Source organism: Lathyrus oleraceus, chromosome 1, assembly GCF_024323335.1.
Source record: "Lathyrus oleraceus cultivar Zhongwan6 chromosome 1, CAAS_Psat_ZW6_1.0, whole genome shotgun sequence".
NCBI lineage: Eukaryota > Viridiplantae > Streptophyta > Magnoliopsida > Fabales > Fabaceae > Lathyrus > Lathyrus oleraceus.
Window position 1 is genome coordinate 258,371,572 of NC_066579.1, and position 23,624 is coordinate 258,395,195.

The window sequence follows — 23,624 nt, forward strand, 5'->3', positions numbered from 1 at the left end:
TGTTATCTCTTTGTCGTGAGCTTTCAAGGTTAACGTGCCCTGGTCCATGTCGAGATTGCATCGACTTGTCTGCATGAAAGGTCGACCCAGAATGATGGGTGCCTTATCTGAAGGAGATTGGCAATCCAAAACGCATCGGTAATTAAAATTTTCTCCTTTAGTGATCCTTACGAATGGGCATGATCAGTGATAGAAAGGTTACCTCTTGTGACGATTGAAACCTTTGATGCAGATCTCTTGTGACGATTGAAACCTTTGATGCAGATCTATGGAGCGATCACGAACGTTGAACGATGACAACGTCTCTACTCAGTCCACACGAACGGATTCCTTCAATCTCAGTGCTAGCTGCTATGAATGAAGGCTTTGAGTGTGTGTGTGTGTGTGTGTGTGTGTGTGTGAGAGAGAGAGAGAGAGAGAGAAACGAAATTTCAACCGCAATGAATGCTTTTGCACAAGGGTTCTATTTATAGAACCACTTGTATGGGCTTCAAGCTAAAAAGCCCACTTAAGTGTATTTGGCCCATATCTTATAATATGCCAAATTCACTTAAGCGCGTGGTACCTTACCATATTTCGTATTCTACTTAAGTACACCGTACCTTACGATGTTCTACAATTCACTTAAGTGCACCGTACCTTACGGTGTTCCATAGTTACTCTATCTCTCATCAATCCGTCCTTTGTGTGTGACCCTGTAGGTTTTCGCGGCATTGGCAATTATATTAAATCACGTATTTAACATAATAAACAGTGAGCGGTATCTAACAACACATCACTTCTACCCAAGACACGAAAATGTCATGTGATCTGACAAATCCTTCTGTGATAATACTTATGTGTAAAATTACCCTTTTGCCCTTATGTCTATATTGAACACAAGGAATAGACCGTGTCATCCTTGTCCAGTTCAATATTGGGCCCATAGACATTTATCCTGTTATGTAGGATGGGCAAATTCCATCTAGGTCACTCATGTCCCTCAGCATGCTTCGCGGAGTACCCATCAACTGTCTTTATGGTTATCCAATTACGGACAACGTTTGATCAACAATAAAGCACTCGACTCTACATCTAGGATCCATAGTGGTTTCAGGTCGAAGGGTGGTATACACCATGAGAATAACTTATGACACGTTGCATAACATTCTATATAGTATTCTCATAGCGGGTCAATCCAGTATAAATATTACTCTTAATATTCATACCTATGTTTAAGACTTGATAACTCCTTATCCATGACCCATGAGATGTGATCATCAGTCTATATACATAATAGTCTTTATGCTTTAATGTTATCCCACTTCACAATAAAGCTCAACTACAGATACTTTAAGAATAGTGTCCTTATGTTTAATGTGATCTCATGATCAAGTCACACTTGATACATTAAACGGACTAGATATTCTAGGGACTTTATTAAACAAACATAATAAAGAAAAAGCCTTTTGTTATTAATAAATAATTCGATACAAGTACCAAAAGTATTGGCCTCTAGGGCTTACACCAACATCATCATCTTCAGGTATGTATAGGATTACAAAATCAACCGGAAAACTCAAGTCCTCTATTGTCACCAGTACGTCTTCTGCTATACCATATGCATCCTTTCTCGAGTGATCCACAAACTTCAGATTTGTCTTTGTATCACTGACATTTTTAATACCCAACCTGTGATAGATTTATAATTGGATCAAACTCACACTAGCTCCAGAATCTATTAGTGCCCTTTTGAAGGTTCTTCCTTTAATTGTGCATGGTATTGTTACCGTTCCAGGATCCTTCTGTTTGTTTGGAATTTTCTGCTCTAGTGAATTTGCACTATACTTTTCCTTCCAGGCTACCAGTTCTTCTGCTGTTGGTTTCTATTCGGCCATTACCTCTTTCATGAATTTCTTGTACATGGGCATTCTCTCGAGTGCTTCAAAGAAAGACATATGACCATCTACCTTTTTAAACATTGTCATGAATTTCTCAAAGTCTGACTCGCTTGGTTCCTTCTTTGTCACTCTCTGAGGATAGGGGAACTTAATCACCGGTTTAGTCTCCTTTTTAATTTCCTCTTCAGTTGGCTTGCCATGTGGTATAACTTTTTCCTTTTTAGCGGTCTTTTTCTTTTTCGTCGTGACAATACTAATATTCTCCTGATTTCTTGGATTTTGAACTGTTTCACTTGGTAAGGAACCTGGTGTTCGAGAATTTGCTAGTTGTTGTGCTATCTGACCCAGCTGAACTTCAAGATTCTTTATAGACGCAGTGTTGTTTTTATAATTGTTTCTAGTCTCTTCTTGGAATTGCAGACATTGAGCAGTCATATTTTCAATGGCAATCTCCCAATATGCTTTCTTTGGAGCTTGTTGTTGTTGATATTGAGTCTGATATTGACCTTGACCTTGTTGTGGAACATTCCCTCTCTGATCATTCCATGAGAAGTTTGGATGATTTTTCCAACCTGGATTGTAAGTGTTGGAGTAGGGATTATTTTGCTTTAAGAACTTTATCTCTTCAATTTGTTGAGGAGTTGCAAAGAAATACACAGTATGGTGAGGTTCATTATAGATTTCACACGTGATGGTCTGAGCAGGTTGAATTTGAGCTACCTGTTGAGTACCTATATTCATTGCTTTCAATTTCTTCTCTACTTCAGCAGCGACTGTATCTTCCAAATGGATTTTATTTGCTTCTACTTTCAGGTCAATGACTCTTTCAGGTTTGCTTGTACACCTATCATATAATTCCAGATGCTCATTTGCGGTTATCGCTTCAATGATCCTTTTAATACCGACGACTGTTGAGAAATTTGTTGAGCCACTGGCTGCTGTATCAATTAACTGTTTTGTCTTTATTTTCAGCCCATTGACAAACATTTGCATTTGTTCAGTTTGATCCATATTATGAGTTGGGCATGCTACCAGGACCCTTTTGAATCTTTGTAGGTATCTCCCAAAGACTCACCATATTTCTGTTTGAAGTTCAAGATTTCATATCTTTTTCTCAGAAATACTGATGCGGGAAAATACTCATTTAAGAAAGTTATTTCCATCTCTTCCCATGATGTAATACTGCCAGCTGGAAGAGAGTAGAACCACTCTTCCGCCTCTTCACATAAAGTGAACGGGAACATTCTTAACTTCTTTACTTCATCAGTATGACCATCATTATAATTGGGATTTTTAAATTCAAAATTATAAAAATAAAGGCAACATAAAATAATAATAAAATTAAGGGTTTGCAAGGTATGAGGAACAATGCCAGAGAAGGTGTATGTTTTATCCCTATAACAACACTGAGTCACTATTGCATCAACAAATATCAATTACTACCAGTTCTCAAGGGTCTTTTCTCCCAAGTCCTTGGTGAGAAAACCCTTAATCATTTTACCCTAATTTCTATGTCCATAGGCAATTGGGGTGAAGTTAAGCTTTATTATATCAAGAATGCTCTGATTCACACATGGTATCCCTAGTCCTAGGTGATATCTACTGCAGAGTAACCTTATGAAAACCTTACAATGGCGGCCCAGCCTAATTGATAACAATAAAACAATCTCGATTGGTCCTAAAGAGAAAGCATTAAACATATCAAAAGGTTACCGTAAGAATAAAATTATAAATGCAATTGTAAACTCAAAGTCATTACAATTCTAAATCAGGGACACCCCCTAGCATTGGGGGGTTTAACTACTCATATTTTTCAAAACAAATTCAAGATAAAGAATACACATTACAAGTAATTGGATGACTTCGATCTTCAATCGCTTCTGCTCATGAAAACCTTCCTCCCTCCGAATTCCTTGCTCTCTGCAATACTTGATTGCTTGACAATTATGTGTTCGCCTCGTTCCTAGATGATCTTTGCTCTTGTATAAACTCTCCTAATATAGCGAAAATCTCTTGGCAAAAGGTGGAAATCTCCAAAATGTCCCTGCAACTCAAGCCCGGTGAAAAAAGCCCAAAAACTGGAAAATTAGCGTTTTGGGCTGACACGGACGGCCGTGTAAGCTCTCTGCCTTGTTATTCCCTAGTTGACACTCCCTAGGTGACCTGACACGGCCATGTCAGGCTGACACGGGCGACCGTGTCAGGCCACTGTTTTGGGCATTTCTTGTACTTTCTTGGCCTTCCTCCTGACACGGCCCGGGTCAGGTGACACGGGTGGCCGTGTCAGGCCTCCTGAACTGGGAAATATTCTTTTTTCGAACTCCATAACTTTCCACTTTCTCGTATTGAGTCCATTGGATATTCTCCGTGGACCTGAAGGGCATAAACACGACAACCGAAGCGTAAAATCGCGAAAACATAAAATAAAACTGACAATTAATAAAATTGCTTAAATAACTTACAGGAATGAAAATTAACTGTAAAGGTACCATAATGTGTACACAGTGTCTAAAAATCCTTGGTTTCTTGTCGGATAAGCAACAAAAACATAATGAAAATGGTGGCCGATCACTCCATTAAGCTCATATCTAGGGTTTGAGACCCTCAATGCAAGGAGACTAATCAAGAGATGGCTCACATTGACTCTAGACATCATATATGGATCCCCATGGTCTTCACATATCATTTTGATCAAGAAATCATCAAGAGTTTGAAGCTTATTGGCCTTGGAAACCCTAATTTATCTGGGTATCTTGTGTGACTTCTTCAGCAAGTTTGTTCATCATTTGATCAAATATTTCAAGGTATTCTTCATATTACATCATCTTACACATATATGATCCTCCATGAGTCCCAAAAATCAAGAGAATGTCAATCTAGCAAGATGGTTCATGGTGGTTGACCAGAGAAAGTCAACCGGTCAAAATTGGGGTTCCCTAGACTCTATCTCCTACAATTTTTGTAATATGAAAATGATTCTAAGAGAAACGTTACTCATAATGACATTACAAATAACTTTCATGTTTAAGTCTAGAGCTAGTTTTGCATGTAAAGTCATTTTTATGGTGAAATATTATAGGTCATTTTGTCTGAACCCTAGTTAGGAGGTCAACTTCCCAAGACCATAACTTGCTCATTTTTTGTGAGATGAAAGTTATTCAAATTCCATGATCAAATTCAAGATGTGCTCTTCAACTTTGATGTTTGTAGAAAGTTCAAATTCAACTTACAAATGCACGTGCCAAGAGGAAAGTTCATAGAATTCTTGAAGATTTCAATTGAAATCGAGTTTGAATTTCACCTTCTGCTTTGAAATTCAAACTCCAAGAATTTATTTCCCTTTTCATCTCAATTAACCACTTCAAGAAATAGGAAGAGGGATCAAGAAAATCCAGATCAAGATCAAGCAAATTGGAAGCAACTCGAAGGTGAAAATTCAGAAACTTCATCTCTTCGATTCTCGCTTAATTCTCCACTATTCTTTGTGATTTTTGGTTTGCTGAAGTCCTACCAATGTAGGCAACAAGATTGAGTTAATTTGAGGTCAAATTGAAGCAACTCAGATCATGAACCTCAAATTTCAAATCCATATATCTTTCAATATACTTGGAATTGGAAGAAATGAAGGTCAGATTCGTGCTCCTGAGCATTTTCTCTTTAAATTAGTGTACTCATTTTTCATTTTTCATTTTTCATGAATTTTGGTTGGACCAGTCTGGTGGTCCTCACTGGAGAAGATGACCGGAGCTAGGGCTTCGGTGGTGTGTTGGCAAGGTTCCAACCATATGATCTTGGTCCAGCGTTCTAATCTTGGCCATTGGTTTTGATTACCATGCGTGTGGCGCTTTGACTTGAGTCCACCATGGATAGCGCGTGCTTGGCCTTCAGATCTGACACCTCAATTAATGAGGGAGATCTGATGGCCCTTGTTTTTTTGTATTTTCTGATTTTTCATTTGATTGCTTTATCTTGTTTAATTCATATTAATTTTCTTTTTAATCCAAAAAATATGGGACTTTCACCAAAAATCTTTAAATATTTTTTCTTTCATTTTCTGAATTAAAATTATTTTTTGGATTACTTTTGATATTTTTCATGAATTAAATGTTTTTGTGCAATTTTTAATTATTTAAAAATACTTCTGACTTTTCAAAAATCATGAAATGTTTTGTCTAAGGTCCTTTGACTTTGTTTGACCTAGGATAAATATATTGGCCATTTATTTGGTGTTTTGAAGAGATTTTAGGTTTTGACCAAATTAATTTGAATTTTAATGCATTTTTAATTTGATTTTTAATTGATTAATTGTGTAAAAATTATGTTGAGCCACTTTTATGATCTTGTGATGTTTGACTATTTGTTTGGGCCTTAGTCAAGGTTGATTTGACTTTTATTGGATTAAAATCATTGGATTTAGGGGATTGATGAAATGTATATTTCATCTCCCAAAATGAATGAATGATTTTAATTTGATGAAATTCCTCCCATGACCAATTTGTGTTTCTCTCATTTCCCCTTCCTCTTTATCTTCATTCCCATTCTTTCCCATCCTTTCCATTGACCAACAAAATCTCAATATCATAAGGCTAATTGGTTCATCAATGATCGTGTGTCAGATGAACCAATACAAGTATGGATGAGATAGGTTCATCCCTTGTGATCTTTTTTTTTAGTGTGTGGTACGTTTTAGGAGTTTGGTTCATTATACCAAATCTCTAACATGCATTAGCACCTAAATTTTTATTGTCCGACCTCAGATAGTTGTGACTTCTACATAAGTCCAATTACGATTACTTAACATAGAGTTAAATTTTGACCCTAAAGGCATAGCATTCTAGTAAGTGAGATTGTAAGTCTCTCATCTTTCATGGTATTGTATGGAAACTTGGCCTTTTTTCCTTCTATTGGAAGATGTCTTGGTTCAAGGATCCATGCTTGTGAATAGATGGTTGAGTGTTCTCCAAAGAATGACTTAATCAATTGAAAAGTAAAACACTACTAACATTTAATTAACTTTGACTAACATTTGACTAACTCTTATTAATATTGCTTTACTTTCAAGTCATTTACTTTATGCAATTTAATTCCAAGTCATTTATCATTCATTGCCATTTACATATCATTTAACTTGTTTATGTTTATGCCATTTTCACTTTGCTCATTTGAGCCATATATTGTGTTTGTATATATTTGTTTGTGTATTTTGTTTGTGTTTATGGTCTTAGGACGTTAAAATATCTAATAAACAACAAAAACTCTAAAAAATGTTTGGTGGACTGTTGGGCTTGATCTGAACTTTTGGACTTAGGATTAGGCAACATTCCATATGTAAAAGGACTTGGCCAATGCCAACATTTTGAGACCAAATTATTGTGATTTGAGCCTTCATCTGATGCAAGTATTGGGATCTACTTGAACTCATCTGCTACATTGTCTTGATGCCAACTGTTATTTTGATCTTGTGTCTGATGCATTATTCTGAATTAATCAAGGAGTATTTCATCTAATACATGAGAAGACAAAGAAGACTGCTAGCTATGGAGTTGCTTGCTTGGATATGGCTATCTTTGTTTGATGCCTTGATCTTCATGATGTCTGATATTGCTAATTGCTTGCTAATTATTTCCTGATTCAAATTCCAAAGGGAAAGTGGGTTTTCTATATGACATTCTTGTCTGTTGGATTGCATCTCATTGGTCAGATCTTTTCAACTCTTAACTTTTAATTTTATGCTTAGGATTAGTCTCTTCATCTCCTCCCACTTCTTAAATTTCAAAATCTCTCCCCCTTTTTCAAAAAACCTTCTTTGTTTGTGATTTCAAACTTTGACCTTATTTCAATTAGAAACTTTGGCGTTATGCCATTGAATTTTCAAACACTTTTCTTATATCAAACTTGTAAATAAATCTAATCATATTGACTTAAAATTTCAAAAGACAAAAAGAACTAACACCCGTTCAAACTTGTGGGCCCTTTGTGTCTCTTTTAACTTAAATTTTGATTAAAAGCAACTCACTCATTTTGAAATTGTTACCACGAACTATGAGGTTTTGATCCCTCATTTTTATGTTGGTACATAGGCACAAGTCTGAAGGTCTTGTCAAACACAAAAATATAATTAATGAATTCTTTTCCCATCCCTACACTTTGTCTTTCTCAAACATCTTTTATACAAAAAACACCTACACACATAAAAAGGGCTCCCTAGGAGTACCTAGGACACTTTGGGTGCTAACACGTTCCCTCTGTGTAACCAACCCCCTTACCTGTAATCTCTGGCATTTCATTAGTTTTGATTTGAAAACTTCTTATCTTTGGTTTTTTTTCGTGCTTTTCCCTTTTCCTTTGGAAACAATAAAAGCGCGGTGGCGACTCTGATTTTATTGACGTTAAGCTTATCCATAGCTTGATGGTCATGAATTTACCGCTACAAGTACAACAGATGTGAGGGGTGCTAATACCTTCCCCTCGGGTAATCGACTCATGAACCCTGATATTGGTTGCGACGATCATAATCATTGTCGTTATTTCTTGGGTTTTATCGATATTTACACTTCCCTTTTTAGGAATAAATAAAGTTTGGTGGCGACTATGTTCAGTCCATCATTGCAAGCGTGCAATTGCGCTTCGCTAGGTCGTGTTCTCATTTTTACGAGGTACGGCAGATGGCGACTTTGCTGGGGACAACGGTTTCCCTTAGTGAGTCAATCCTAATTAGGTCGTTTGTGTGCCTTTTTTTGTTTACTTGTGTGGCTTTTCTTTATCGTTTTTGTTATCTTTATTGTCATATTGATATAATTGTTGTATTCGTTCCATTATGTTGCGACACTTGGATATTGTGATTGCAAACCATGTGGGAAAGACTTTATACCTGAGTCTAGAGTGAAAAACATAAGATAGTTTAAGACCCCAATTTTGACCCTAAGATCCCGCATGCATTTCCATCATAAGCATTAGCATTGAGATCATATATTGGCATCTTCCTTACCCCTCTTCATTGGGTTTGTTTTGGGAGAGATCACCAAGCACTTTGTGATTATATCATACTTGTACTTTATCATTTCACTAACCAAAATACCAAAAATATATCTTTGTAGTTGTCTAACTCTTTTGTAGGTAGGACATGATCCCATTGATTCATCAAGATCACATCTAGGGTTTAAGACCCTCATGAACAAAGAGCACAACCAAGAATTGATTCAAGAATGGTTATGATCATCATATATGAGTCCCAATGATATCTACATATTATATTGATCAAGTTTTCTTCAAGAGTTTGAGGGTGATTTGCCTTGGAAACCCTAGTTTGACTAGGTATCTTGAGTAACTTCTCCAACAAGCTATCTCACCAATTGATCAAATTTCTCAAGGGACACTTCAAATTTCATCATCTTATGCATATATGATCTACCATGAGCCAAGAAAGTCAAGATAATTGGAAATTAGCAAGTTGGTTGATGGTGGTTGGCCAGATGAATTCATCTGATCAAAACTGGGTCTCCCTAGACCCTATCTCCTACAATTTTCACCATATGAAAATGATTCCAAGATACAACTTACTCTAAATGTCATTCTAAACAACTTTCACGTTGCGACCTAGAGCTAGTTTTTCTTGGAAAAACATTTTCTATGTTGAAATATTATAGGTCATTTTGTCTAAACCCTAATTTGAAAGTCAACTTCCCAATGCCATAACTTGATCAATTTTTATGAGATGAAATATTTCCAAGTTACACAATAAAATTCAATGTGTCTACTTCAATTTTTATGTTTGGAGTGTGAGCTAATTCAACCTCTTTGAACATGTGATATGAGGCTACATTATAGGTCACTTTTGACCTATACCATTGATCAAGTGATTTTTCCAAACTTCAAAAATGCATAACTCTATCATTTCAAATCCAAATTACATGAAATTTGTAACCATTTTTAAGGTCTTTGAGAGAGATACAACTTTGATAAAGACACGTTTCTCATTTGAAGCTCCCATAAAAAGTTAAGCAAGGTGGAATATTGAGACATATGGCTTGACACTTAGAAAAAAATTTATATGTCAAATTTTTCCAAACTTCCACCTCAAATTGCTCCAAGTTCCAAGCTCCAAATGAAAAAGTGTTCAACATCAAACTTGTTCCTCTTGATTTCACCTTTCGAAAGAGCTCAAATTCATTCATTTTGGATGAGAAATGCATAGGCTGCTGCGCATGGCTTAACCAGACTGATATCATTTGGCATGGATCCAACTTCAAACATCAATGCACAATTGCCTTGCATTCCAAGCTTGCTTCAACACATCTGATAATTCATTTTGGACTTCGAGCTATCATTTCATGGGCCTATGCGCGCCCATGCACCATGCTATCATCATTTGCCAAATTTGGAAGGTTGAAAAGAGTGTGCAAATATCACATGGATTTGGCTATATATACAGCTGCATTTGCTCAGAAATCACACACACATTGCGCCAGCTTTGAATCTCCATTGAAAACCCTTCACTCTCATAGGATAACCCTAATAAATTCATTTGAATTTGAGCTTGAATCTCTACTGTTTTGGAATTCAATTCTCCAAGAGTTCATTGCTTCTAAATTTTTCCATTCCTCTCCTGCAAGCAAGTGAAGTGAAGCCAAGCACAATTCAGATCGAGATCTATCAAGTTCGGACCTCCATTGAAGGTAATTTGCAAAAAATTTAAACTCTTCGATTCTCTCAATTTATTGCTCAATTCCATTGATTCTTGAGTTGTCTTAAGTCCTACCAATGTAGGCAAGAAGATTGAGTTGCTTTGAGGCCAAATCTAAGCAACTCAGATCATGAACCTAATTTTTCAATTCCAAATATCTCTTAATATATTTGGAATTGGAGGAATTGGAGGTCATATTCGTGCTCAGTGATGTTTTTTCTTTAAAAATATTTTTAAGTGTCCAAAAATTATGAATTTTTTTCTCCAAGTTCATTTGACCTTGTTTGACCTCTGATAAATCTCATGGCCATTTCTTTGGTGTTTTGATGAGATTTTAGGATTTGGACAAAACATATTTGAATTTAATGCATTATTTTATTATTTTTAATTGATTAAATGCCATTTTAATTGTGTTGACCATTTGTATTGACTTAATTGAGTTTGATTGTTTGTTGTTGGGTCTTGGTCAAGGTTGATTTGACTTTGTCAAGTTAATATCATTGGATTTAGGGGATTGATGGAATGTACATTCCATCTCCCAAAATGAATTAATGATATTAATTTGGTAAAACTCCTCCTTTGACCAATTTGTGATCTCATTCATCCCCTTCCCTCTTCATCTAATTCCCCTTCTTCATCCATTCATTTCCATTTGGGCCAATGACATCTCAAAGTCCTAATGCTAGTTGATTGAAAGATTAACATGAGTATGGATGAGATTAAGCCACACCTTTTGCATTTTTTTGTGTGTGGTATGTTTAATGAGCATAGTTCATAATACTATGTCTCCAACATGCATTAACACCAAAAGTCTATTGTCCGACCTCAAATAGTTGTGACTTCTACATAAGTCCAATTATGATTGCTTAACGTAGTGCTAAATTTGTGACATCAAAGGCATAAGCATTCTAGTTAGTGAGATTGTAAGTCTCCCCTCTTCCATGGTATTGTGTGGAAACTTGGCCTTCTTTCCTTCCTTTGGAAGATGTTTTGGTTCAAGGATTCATGCTTGTGGCAAGTGGGTTAAGTGTTCTCCAAAGAATGTCTTGAAATCAAAAGCAAAACAAAACTAACCACTAACTTACTAACTATTAACTTTTACTTTCAAGCTTTTACTTTAATGCAATTTACTTTTAGCACTTTATATCATTTGCCATTATACATATCATTCTAATTATTTATGTTAATGTAATTTTCACTTTGTCCACTTGGACCATATTGTATGATATATTTTGTTTGTGTATATACTTTGCTTGTTTGTGTGGTCTTTGACCATTAATGTACATAATAACAACAAAAACCCTAAAAGACTTTTGAGTGGACTGTTGGTTTGATCTTGCCCAATTGGACTTAGAACTTAGGAAACATTCCTTTGCTAATGGACTTGGCCAATGATAATTTGTTGAAGAACCAAGTGCTTGCAATTTGAAATTCATCTTATACATCATTCAAGATGTCTCCAGTTCATCTGCAACATTCATCATTGTTAAGCTCTTATGTTGAACCTGTGACTTGTGAAATTCATCTGCTACATGGGCTATTTTGAAGAAGATCATGAAGTGGATAAGCTTGGATGAGGCCATCTTTATTTGATGCCTTTGCTCTTCAAGATTGATCTAATTGTGCATTTGTGTGTTGCTTGATTCTAAAAGTCCAAGGAAACTCTGGGTTTCTATTGACATTCTTGTCTATTGGATTGCTACCCATTTGGTCAGATATTTTCAACTTTAAACTTTTAAATTTTTGTGCATAGGGTAGTCTCTTCATCTTCTCCCTATTTCTTTAATTTCAAAATCTCTCACTCCATTTTCAAAACCTTCTTTGTCTGAACTACTTTTGTTCTAAACTTTGACCACTTTTGCAAAAAGATAGAAACCTTGGCCTTATGCCATTGTATTTTCAAACTTATTTTCTTAAATCAAATTTATAAATAAGCTTAATTATACTTGACTTAAACTTTCAAAAAGACAAAAAGAACTAACTCATTCAAACCATTTTTAGGCCTTTGTACCTTTCAAACTTAAATTTTGTTAAAACCAACACACTCATTTTGAAATTTATAGCACGAACTACGAGGTTTTGATCCCTCATTTATATGTTGGTACGTAGGCACAAGGCCGAAGGTCTTGCCAAACACAAAAATATAATTAATGAATTCTTTTCTCATCCCTCCATTCTATTTGTTTGTAAACATCACTTCGTACAAAATACATATGCACACAAAAAGGGCTCCCTAGGAGTACCTAGGACATTTTGGGTGCTAACACCTTCCCTCTGTGTAACCAACCCCCTTACTTGTGATCTCTGACTTTTATTAGTTTTTAATTAAAAACTTCTTACTATTTGGGTTTTGTTCGTACTTTTTCCCTTTTCCCTTGGAAACAATAAAAGCGCGGTGGCGACTCTTGTTAATTGATCTCTAGCTTGTCAATAGCTTGATGATCATGAATTTCCCGCTACAAGGACGATGGTTGAGTAGTATAGACTCCCGAGGTGAATACTTCATAAGAGTTAGTATGTAACCTCACTTAGACTAGATCCTTTTGCAAATGTTGTCGCTCGAGGAGAGATTTGAATTTGTTTATTAAGCAAAATGATTTTTAAATGTGGGATGTTTTAATCAATGGTAAGTTTATTCTTACTTTCTCCTTTAATTATAGAGTAGTAAGTAAACTTGATTTTCATTGGACCAAGGAAGATAAGAGAAAAGTGAAACTTGGTTTTAAAGTCAAACGTCTTTTTATAAGTGCTTTAAACTCTAAGGAATTTTGTTACGTCTTTAATTGTGATTCCGCCAAGGAAGTGTGAGAAACTTTTGAAATAATTCATGGAGTTTCTCCAAAGACCGAGCAAGAGAGAACAAGCACCAAAATCTATGAATTTGGAATGCCAAATGAATATGAGAGTCACTCTCATAGATTATACTCAATAATTGGAACCCATGGAGGTTATATTAGAATTTTTGTATCCAACAACTATATAAGAATTATGAGTTGTAATTATAGATCTGATCCAATCCTCAATTCAAATGATAGTCATGCCTTTATTGAGTTTCACGAAGAATCTAGAAAGGAGGAGATAATCAAGAAATTCAATGAATTTATCCACCATTTGAAAGATAAATGAGTAAACTCAAGAATGTTAGAATCATATTCATCAAGAGAGTAATTTGAATCGACCCCGGTAGTTTCCTTCTAACAAACAATCTCAGTAGATGAACCATCACCTAAAGAGTCATCATCCGATGGATTTGATGAATAAGCTACATCTAGAAGAGACATTAAAGAAGCTTCATTCAGTAGAATATTTGAAGAAGTTCCAACGAGAAAAATCTTTGAAAGTAGAAATGATAAAAAGACCCATCAAGAAGAACATTCGAAGAACAAACATCTAAAACTTCTGAAGAATCACGTTCAAGAAGAATTTTTAAAGATCCCTCATATCAAGTCTCATGTAAAGAAGAGGTAGAAATGAATGATGAATTAATGGAGGAAACATCAAGATATTCATGCAAAGATATTTTCAAGAATATACCTCACAATACTTTTGAGGACTCTTATGAAGAATCACAAAAGGAAGAAGAACATATGTGTCTTAAGCCACCTACGATAAAGGGGACTATATTGAGGGAATACTTCCAGACCTATTAAAGTGACTAAGACACCATAATCCTTAAAGATTTGGGTACATAAGGTGAAAACCTGGTCTCTTTTGTTGATCGTGTCACTCTTGAGGATGTTTTAGCCAACTCTCGTATCAACCAATCCATATAGATGGATGTTGATAGTTGATTTTTTGTTTTCCTCTTGAGGGGGAGTTATCTCAAGATATCTTGAGATTTTGGAGGTAAAACACTTAATAGAAATTAAATCAGAAAAATCTGAGAAGATTATCTAGAAAATGGTCTTTTATGATAACATATTATTTTATCGCTAACATACTATTTGGTTCGAATTATTTATGCCTTTAGGAAGATTGCATGGGGAAAATTGAAATATCTAAGCCCAAGGGTGCATTTATGAAGTATAAGGGTGCCAAAAAGCAATCAATCAAGTCCAACCTCATGCCCAAAAGAAGAAAGAAATGGTGAAAGTATCTTGATAATCGACTATACCTGAGGGATAATCAATTACAACTTATTTCTACTTCAGATATTCAGGTGAGATCATAATGAATCTTTTCCAAAACTCAAGAAATTTAGCTCATAGTTAAGGAACACGCCAAATCTCAATCTTTTAGAAGATCTAAACGATTAATCTTGAATTATAATTGATTAGAGAACTTATTTTGATTTTTTTTTTCTAAATTTATCTTTTATGGGCCAAATCTCCATTGATTTTATGGATCTTCTCTCAGAAATAAACTCAGAAATCACGCTATATAAAGGTACTCATTCATCATTTCTCTTACATATTTATTCTTCTTTCTCTTTTCTCTTATTGTGTGAGTTTCTACTTTTTTGCCACCATTATCATGACCATGGCTCCAACAAGGAGTTTCCGCTACGGAAATCCTTCTTCAAACAAGTCTCCCTTCGAAGAATCTTCTTCAAAGAATCAAGGAGTGAAAGATTTGTCCAACCACAAAGTGATTTGATGGGTCAATATGGAGTCTACATTTCTTAGGGATTTCAGACTCTACGAGAACACTATCCACATCTCATACATGTGTTTCTAGTTCTTCTAGCCAAGTGACAGGTGTACCCTGTCACACCCCAATTTTGACCCTGAATCGTCGAATCAATACATATATCATATCTTTTGCATCTTTGCATATCATAACATACATTTCACGCCACATAATGCCTAGAATGTCAGCCAAAATAAATTTTCGGATCTATAGACAAATTGGTTGAATCAATTTTCAAATGTGTGTCAAATTAGGAGACGTAAAATTTCAAAATCGAGCTTGCAGACATCAGTTTTATTAATCTATGTTTCACGTAGTTTAACCTGGTATGCTCATTTTATTTTTTCGACTACTTTTTCGGTCACATTTTGATCCGCCTGAGGTTTTTAACCAACCATTTTTTCACTTCAAAATCTGATCAAAACCTGTATGTTTTTTAGAAGTATATTTTGTGCTGATCATTTTTGTGCATTCAGTTTAATTTTTAGGGCACTTTTACGTTTGATTTTTTGTTCATTTTCTATCCATTTATTTTTGTTTTCTTGCCAAAATAATCAGGACGATTAATTAGAATTAACCATGTTTTTAGTTTAATTTCATTTTGTGCTGTTTATTTTTAATTTAATTATCAAATTTCATTTTTTATAATTCAAAATAATAATAAATAAAGGAAATATAAAAATATCTCTCCATTGTCTTCTGCCAGCTAGCCCTAGATTTTGGGGAATCTTGAAAATTTTGAATTATCCTCTCTCACATATGACATGGTTGCTTCTCATTGGCCATTTTTTCCTCAAAATTTCAAAACAGCCCTTATAGTTGTTGACAATTATTGAGTAGGTGGGAGAGAAAGCAACATTAACGGGGGGGGGGGGGGGGACCAAAATTTGATGTTGGGTCGAGAGATTTTTCTTGTTCTTCATTGCTTAGGAAAACCGCGTATTCTTCACCCTTTCCTCTCTTCTTTCCACCTTAGCTCCAAATCTTCATCACAACTCACACAGAACCTCATCCTCACATTTTTTTCCTGCATAAACCACCTTTACAACATTAACCTCTTCACTTTTGATCATACAACTTCAATAACCACTTGTTATACACTACAACATACAAAACCCCACCATTAAAACTCTATTTACAGTGACCACACAAAAACCTCGACCGATCCAAACACAGGCGTCGCATTCAATGGTATTCAACAAATTTTCTTGAAGCACATATTGTTCATGGTCTCTCACACTTCTAACCACACAAACCAACTATTCCATGCACCTCACCTTCTTCCTTAACATATACCTCCATCAACCTTGCAAACACTATGCATCTTCTCCATCCGTGATTCACCGTCCTTACTCTGGAAAATCACAAATCATCACCATGTGAATAACACTTTTCCACCCTCTACTAAACATACTTATTAACACCATTATACCATGACAATCATCACAAACAACCATTTATCTCCCTTCATAACACAAATGAACCAACACACTATAACCGCACATCAATCCAACCACAACCGTCCTTGGACTTCCAAACTTCCATAAATAACTTCTCAAACAACAACAAACTCGATCTGCCATAACCTTAACACCTCAACTTCCAACCTGCTCACCCCTAACCATCACACCCTCAAACTTCTACACAACATGATTGTCGCTTACTCTATACGAACACCAATAACCTTGTCTCTTCGACGATCTTTACCACCTTGTAGAACACCGTGTACTTCATACTATATATCACTACAACGTCATCATCGACAACGACGAGCTCCGTTCGGCATCACCATATTCACCGGAAAATATATGTGACTCGAGTCACAAGCAAGAAGGTATAACTCTCACTTTGTAGGTTTTGGATCTTCCATGTTTTTGATCGATATGTTTTCATGTGAGATAGGTGAATAATGCATTGTTTGATTGTAAATGTCGCTGGATTTTTATGTTGTTTCTGATTGCTTGAACTTATTATTTGCATAAGCACTGATAGTTGAAATGGATGAACAATATCATGTAGAAATGGATTTTTTAATGCAAGTTCTTTTAGAAGAAAGACAAGAGAGAGATTGAACATGTTTGAAGAGTACTTGTTCTTTTTTTTTTTGCTTTTTTTTAATTGCATCGCCATGTGTCATAATCTAATTAGCCGTGTATTTGTTTTTTTTTACAAGATGGAAATTCATGCTTTTCTTTCCAACAAGAGCACCGCCCTTACCAGCATGCATTTTCTTTTAATTTTTCTTTTTTTGTTTTATGTTTTTTTTTTTAATTTTAGAATTTGGGCTTATCCAATTTGAAACCATGCATTTTTCCATGCCAATACACCCATGTCAATGAGGAACCCCTCATTTCTATGTTTGCTTCTTTCTTGTTTTAATTTTGATTCTAGGAAATTATAATTTGATTACTTTTTTATTTTTATTCTATGTTGTTAATTAAATTTTGATTAGTTGATTTCAAATGTGTGTGTAGTCTTTTATTAAGTTTGTTTTTGTCCATGTGGGATGTAAAGCAATTTTAGTTGTCGTTATCTTTATTGTGTTGTGATCTCGGAGTTAAAATTCAATTTAACTTTCGAAAATCATTTAGACGCATAGAGTATTGCTCGACTTCTTATAGAGTGATTCCCATATGAATCTACTCTAAGTTAGCTTGGAGATAAATACAATTGGGTTACTTTTGGGACTTCTTACAATGAGTACGACTTTCGGTCTCATAGCTTACTCTTGGGTCTTCTTACAATGAGATTTTTTTCTTTCCGTGCTTGCACTTACTTGTTTATTTGCTTGTACTTTAATTTCTTTATCATATTCCCCGATTGACAAGTGTATCTCCATCCCTTTGTAGATTATAATTTGTGTTTATTTGTTTTTATTTTCTTGCCTTTAGTTAAATTAACCTTTTAAATAACCAAAAAAAGAATAAAACCAACCACTTTCAAAATTGAAGAAAAATAATAATAAGTGCTCGATCCAACATCGAGCCATTTTTCTCAAGTCAAACCATTAACCATTTCCACTTTATTTCACTTCACATTTAAATCATTTTCAACCCCTCTAATCACTTCAAACCTTCTTCATAACCATAAATAGACCTCGATCAACATCGAGTGCATTTTATCAATAAAAACTTCAAAACATCTAAAAAAATCAAAACTCTTTTCATAAATAAGATTAAAAAGGAACGATGTGTAGTCCAGGAGCTCCCGAGAGTTGGGATACAAGATGTAGTTTTCACCCTTCCGAACTCTCTCATCACCCAAAAAATACTTCAAACCAATTAAACACTTTCTCGCGCCGTGCGATTGATCCTCAAACCCTTTTTACAAACAAAAGGTATTTTGTTTTGAGACGACGCAAAAGCAACGTTTCGTCCACTTGAACGTATGAGTAAGCTTGCGATGTTTCCCGCAAATGTTGATTTGTAAATCCATTCAATTGTGATGCAAACGTTCCCTTCTCAACTTGTTTTAGGTAGCCAAAATGTTTTCATTGATTGACACAAAGTTGCTTTCGCTAAAACCGGCCAACAAACAAACATTTTCTACCCAGAACTACATAAGCCTTAAGTTCTCTAGTGCATCCGGAGATACATAGGAGCAAGATTTATAAATCTTGTCGGGCACATTAATAAAATATCCAAAAATATTTTCTCTTTTCTTTTGGTCATATTCTTCTTACCCTCTTGTCATACCCAAAATATACCATCCCCTTTTCATTTTTCATCTAACCCTTGACTTGAGATTCATCTGTACTCATTCATGTGCATCACTCATTCATGATAATCATCAAAGATTCAAAGTTTATGGCTAACAAAGCTAGGGTTTTATTGTGGATCAAGCCATAGAGATGTGGTATGGCTCATCATATGGAATCATTAGGGGGAAACCCTAATTTCATGCCCTTTTGGGCTTTGATTCAAGGAGATATCATCATAACATTCATCTTGACATGAAAACCCTAATTCTTGGCTTTGATTCTTTGGGATCTTGTGATTGATCTCTTCAGTGTTGATTTGGCCACTAAACCCTAATTGTGAGCCCATGTGTTGGGAGATTGATTATGGAGTTTCATACTTTGTTTGAAGACCTTGATTAAGGGGTGTGCATCATGAAACCTTAATCATGGATGTTTGGTCTTGTGTGCCATTGTGGTTTGACTTTTGACCATGGAATTGACTAAAACCCTAGTTCATTGGGAAGAGGTTATTGACCATCTTGTCATGCATCATCAACTATCAAACTTGCTTTGTACATGAGAATCACCCACTTGACCTACATGTCCACTTGCTCAGAATTTCATTTGGTTCAAGGTTTTGTTTAGACATCCATTCATATGGTGCTTTCAAGATCTTAAGTTTTGATTCATGGTCATTGCTTCCATCCATATGGTATTGTCAAGATCATCCATCATTGGTCATCGATTCTTGGATTCATGCTAGCATTAGTGCATTGTTCTTTTGGTCCTTCATTTGTCTTTGATCCATTAAGATTCTTAAGCCATTATAGGTCGTCATGGTCGGTCCATCTACGCAAGGTTCATTCATATTGCTTAACATTTGAATAAGTCATTGTTTCATTTAAGTTCAAAATCAAGTTGCATTTCATTCAAAACCTTGCTTACATTACAAGACATCTACACAAGTCCATTTTACACAAGAAACCCATAGTTTCTAGCCTATAGTTGACTTTTTGGTCAACTAGTTGACCAAAGTCAACCATTCATTCCTAAGTCCATATTGTCTTGACCTTGGTACCATTGACCATTCTCTATGCCATTTTAATTCACATCTGTAGCGGTAAATTCATGAACATTAAGCTATGGATAAACTTAACGTCAATAAAACCAGAGTCGCCACCGCGCTTTTATTGTTTCCAAAGGAAAAGGGAAAAGTACGAACAAAACCCAAAGATAAGAAGTTTTCAAATCAAAACAAATAAAATGCCAGAGATTACAAGTAAGGAGGTTGGTTACATGGATAGTGAAGGTAGAGAAAAACAAGAAAAAGGGGTTTGAATTGTTTTCAGACGTATTCTTTGGATGGCGTTCCGTCCTTTATATAGGAGTAGAGAGCAGACCGTTGAGTGATGTTAATGTTAGAACCTTGAGCATTGAAGGATGATTAAAGTCATTAATCTCCGTGTTCTTTCCAAAGCAATATTTGGAGCGTCATAACATCCTTCTAAAAATAGTTTCTTTCCATAAGCGAGTTTCTTCGCGGTTAAGCTTTCTGGATCAGAGGATCCTAACGTCAGAGTCTTGATTGCCACTTCAGATGATGCTTGTTGCTGACTGTCTTCAGAGTTTCTTTTTTACTTTGACTATGTCAGAGCGTACGTCTTCAGATCTAGAGTCGTTCTTCCACTTCAAAGTGTCTGACTTCTTTAGTTTAGCTTGCACTTGCGTTTGATCAGAGTCAGAGCTTCTGGTTGCGTATCTTCTGAGTAGCATCTTAGCGCTTGATTCTGTATTTGATGATTGTCTATCTGATTGTTTTGATCAGAGTCCTGCACACTTAGAAAAAAAATTGTTAGGGTACCATTTTTGTTTCATCCTTTGTTATCATCAAAATATTAGAGATACATTGTAGAACTAAATTTGTTCTTAGAATCTCCCCCTTTTTGATGATGAAAAAACAAGTCAGAGTGATGATGAAACAGTAAGTAATATCTCAGAATAAGATAAAGAGAATGGACTCCCCCTGAGTTATATCATCGGATTTAACAAAAGTTCTTACCGGACCTTCCTTGTGTGGTAGTCGGTTTTGTAACTTAGCTATTATCCTGCATAACTTTAGTTCTCATAAGTCATTAAGATATTTAATGTTCGCAGTGCCTTGAGAGGTTTAGATATATATTTTCATCAGAGCTGTTTTAGTTCTCCCCCTTTTGTCAGAATCAAAAAAACAGAAATAGAGACAGGAAATAGATAGTCATATATAAGAGAAAACAGGTACAGTTAGGCAGCAATGAAAGCATATATCAGAAAGCATAAGAAAAAACATCAGAAGAAAAGCAACAAGCAAAAAGCCTAAGTGCCTAAGGGTTTCGGGGTGGAGGCATCCTTTTGAGTAGCTGAGTCAGCAGATTCTGAATGTTGGTGTTAACGGAATCCTGGTGATTCAACCTTGCTCGTAGCACTTGTTGTTCCTTTTGCAGTACCTCCAGAGTATTTAAGACTGGAGGGGAAAAACCAGAGTTAGATTGCTCCCCCTGAGTCAGAGCATCAGCATTGGCCTTGGCAGCTTCCTTTGCAGCAATGTGTGTTGCTTCTTCGGCTTCGACTTTTACTTGTGCCTATGCCTCAGCAGTAGTAGCTTCAGCAGCAACCTTTTCTTCAGCTTTTATGATCCTTTGCTCTTCTTCCAGGCGAGCTTTCTCTTCTGCTTCCTTCCTGGCTTTTTCCTCAGCCTCTCTGGCCAAGCGAGCCTGTAGTCTTATTCCAGCATCTCTGATGAAGTTGTTGCGGATTTGTTCAGAGAGGCCTTTCAGTCTGAAGGCTTTAGAGGTCATCCATATGATCACTCTATTACAGTGGATTCTCACTGCAGAAGGATCATCACTAATGTCAGAGTTGACAGACAGAGACTTGATCTTCTCCACTAAAGACTCTGCAAATAAAGTTATTTCTTCGTCTAATGTGAGGGAGGCGGTTTCTGGTTCAGAGTTAGAGGCTAGGGAGGATGGTGATGTTGGATTGGTGTCAGCGGGATCGTGAGTGGGAGTGATGATGGCATTAGAGGTTGGTGGCGGGGGAATGTCAAATGGAGGTCGTGTTGTTTTGCCAGGTTGTAGATTTGGTTGATGTTTAGATGGTGAGGGTATTTCAGGAGGTGGATTAGTTTGTTGTTCAGGGGTTGGTGTTTGAGGTTGATCAAATGGAGGTGGATTTTGTTATTCAGGGGGTGGAGAGGTGACTCCAGGTTCAGGTTCAAGTTGTGATGGCTGTTGTGAGGCCAAAGCACGTGCCTGAAGTTGAGCTAGAGTGGGGGATTGGGGGTCAGATGGTCCGTTGTCTGATGAGAGAATATAGTATGGTGGGGAGGAAGGTGAGGAAGATGATGGTGAGGTGGTTTCGTTCAGCATTTCTGCTTCAGAAACGGGTATGGTGGTGGTTGTAAGATTGAATTTGAGGGATGGTGGGTTAGATGTTCTGGTGGTTGAGGGAGGTGTTTCTGATGCGGTGAAAATGGGAGTGTTATGGGGGAGAGAAGAAGCAATAGGCTTTAATTTAACAGAGCGAGAAGGAGGCATAGACTTACTTGGAGAATTAGCCAGAGGGACTGGAGGTCTTGACCTGGAGTTTTCTCCCAACTTTGCCTTCTTTGCCTTCTTGGACTTCTCAGAGGGATCTCGCATCCTCTTCATGAATTTTGATGGATGCTCAGGTAGCCAATCCACTAAGAACTCAGAAATGTCCACCCCTTGGTTTGCAAGATCATGCAGATAGTGAGCCACCACTTCTAGAGGGTCAATCTTGGAGAACAGATAAAGACCATTGGGGATCTTCCTCTGGTCCTTCAGTGCTTCCCAGGAAGTGTCTAGATTTGGTTTAGCTCTGACTTGCTCAATTACCTTCATACTCTTCAGATTTCGAGCATTCAGAGGTCTTCTAGTGTCAACAGTGACATCTTCCATCAGATTGTGACGGATCAGATGATCCACCAATCCACTCTCGATTAGAACATCTGAGATAAGTCTTCCTAGAGGAATGAAGGTTCTGGTCTTCATGTTATTTATGGTATCTTTGACAGAATCTCTGAGATACTTGAAGAGCAGCGCTGGCAGATTTAGTTTCAACCCTTTGTGGATGCAGTAAAGGATACACTTCTGATCCATGTCGATGTAGTCAAAAGAGTTTGATGCAGGGCGGTGATGGATGGTGCCCAGGATGATCTTCAGCCAGACACGGATATTCTGATGAAGTTCTTTGTTTTTGGAGTATTTTCCCTCAGCGTTCTGTTGAAAGATGGTGGGGGCTATTTCCTGGGACAAATACTTTGCCCTAGGATTAATGTTGTAGATTCTTCTTCCTCCTGTCTTTTCCATGTTCAGAAGGGAGGCTATTGATTTTTTCAGTGATAACTATTTTGACTCCCAGAACGTGGGAGATGATATAGTGATCATCTGAGTCTATGAAACGCCAGAACTCCTTCACCAGATAGGTGTACACCGGACCGTAGAGTCTCTGAAAGTAGGTTTCCCACCCTTGCATTCTTAACTCCTCAGTAAGGTTTATGCCATTACGCATCATATTGTCGAAATCTACCATCGATCCGCACAGTACCTCAAGCTTCTCAAATGGTGTTGCAAGATGGATGTGAGGTTTAAAGTCAAGAATGTGGGGTTCTCTGTAGATAGGGGTTGAGACAACACCAGTAGTTGCAGTTGTTTGTTGAGTAGAAATAGGTGTTGGGTCAATTGATTCCATC

At 36.4% G+C, this 23,624-nt stretch overlaps 1 long non-coding RNA gene across 1 annotated transcript; it reads left to right on the forward strand.

Moving 5' to 3' along the window:
* The first annotated feature begins 16,079 nt into the window (after positions 1-16,079).
* Positions 16,080-18,024, forward strand: LOC127129938 (uncharacterized). Its single transcript, XR_007806404.1, has 2 exons — positions 16,080-17,026; positions 17,366-18,024. It is a non-coding gene; the product is annotated as an uncharacterized LOC127129938 (long non-coding RNA).
* The last annotated feature ends 5,600 nt before the right edge of the window (positions 18,025-23,624 follow it).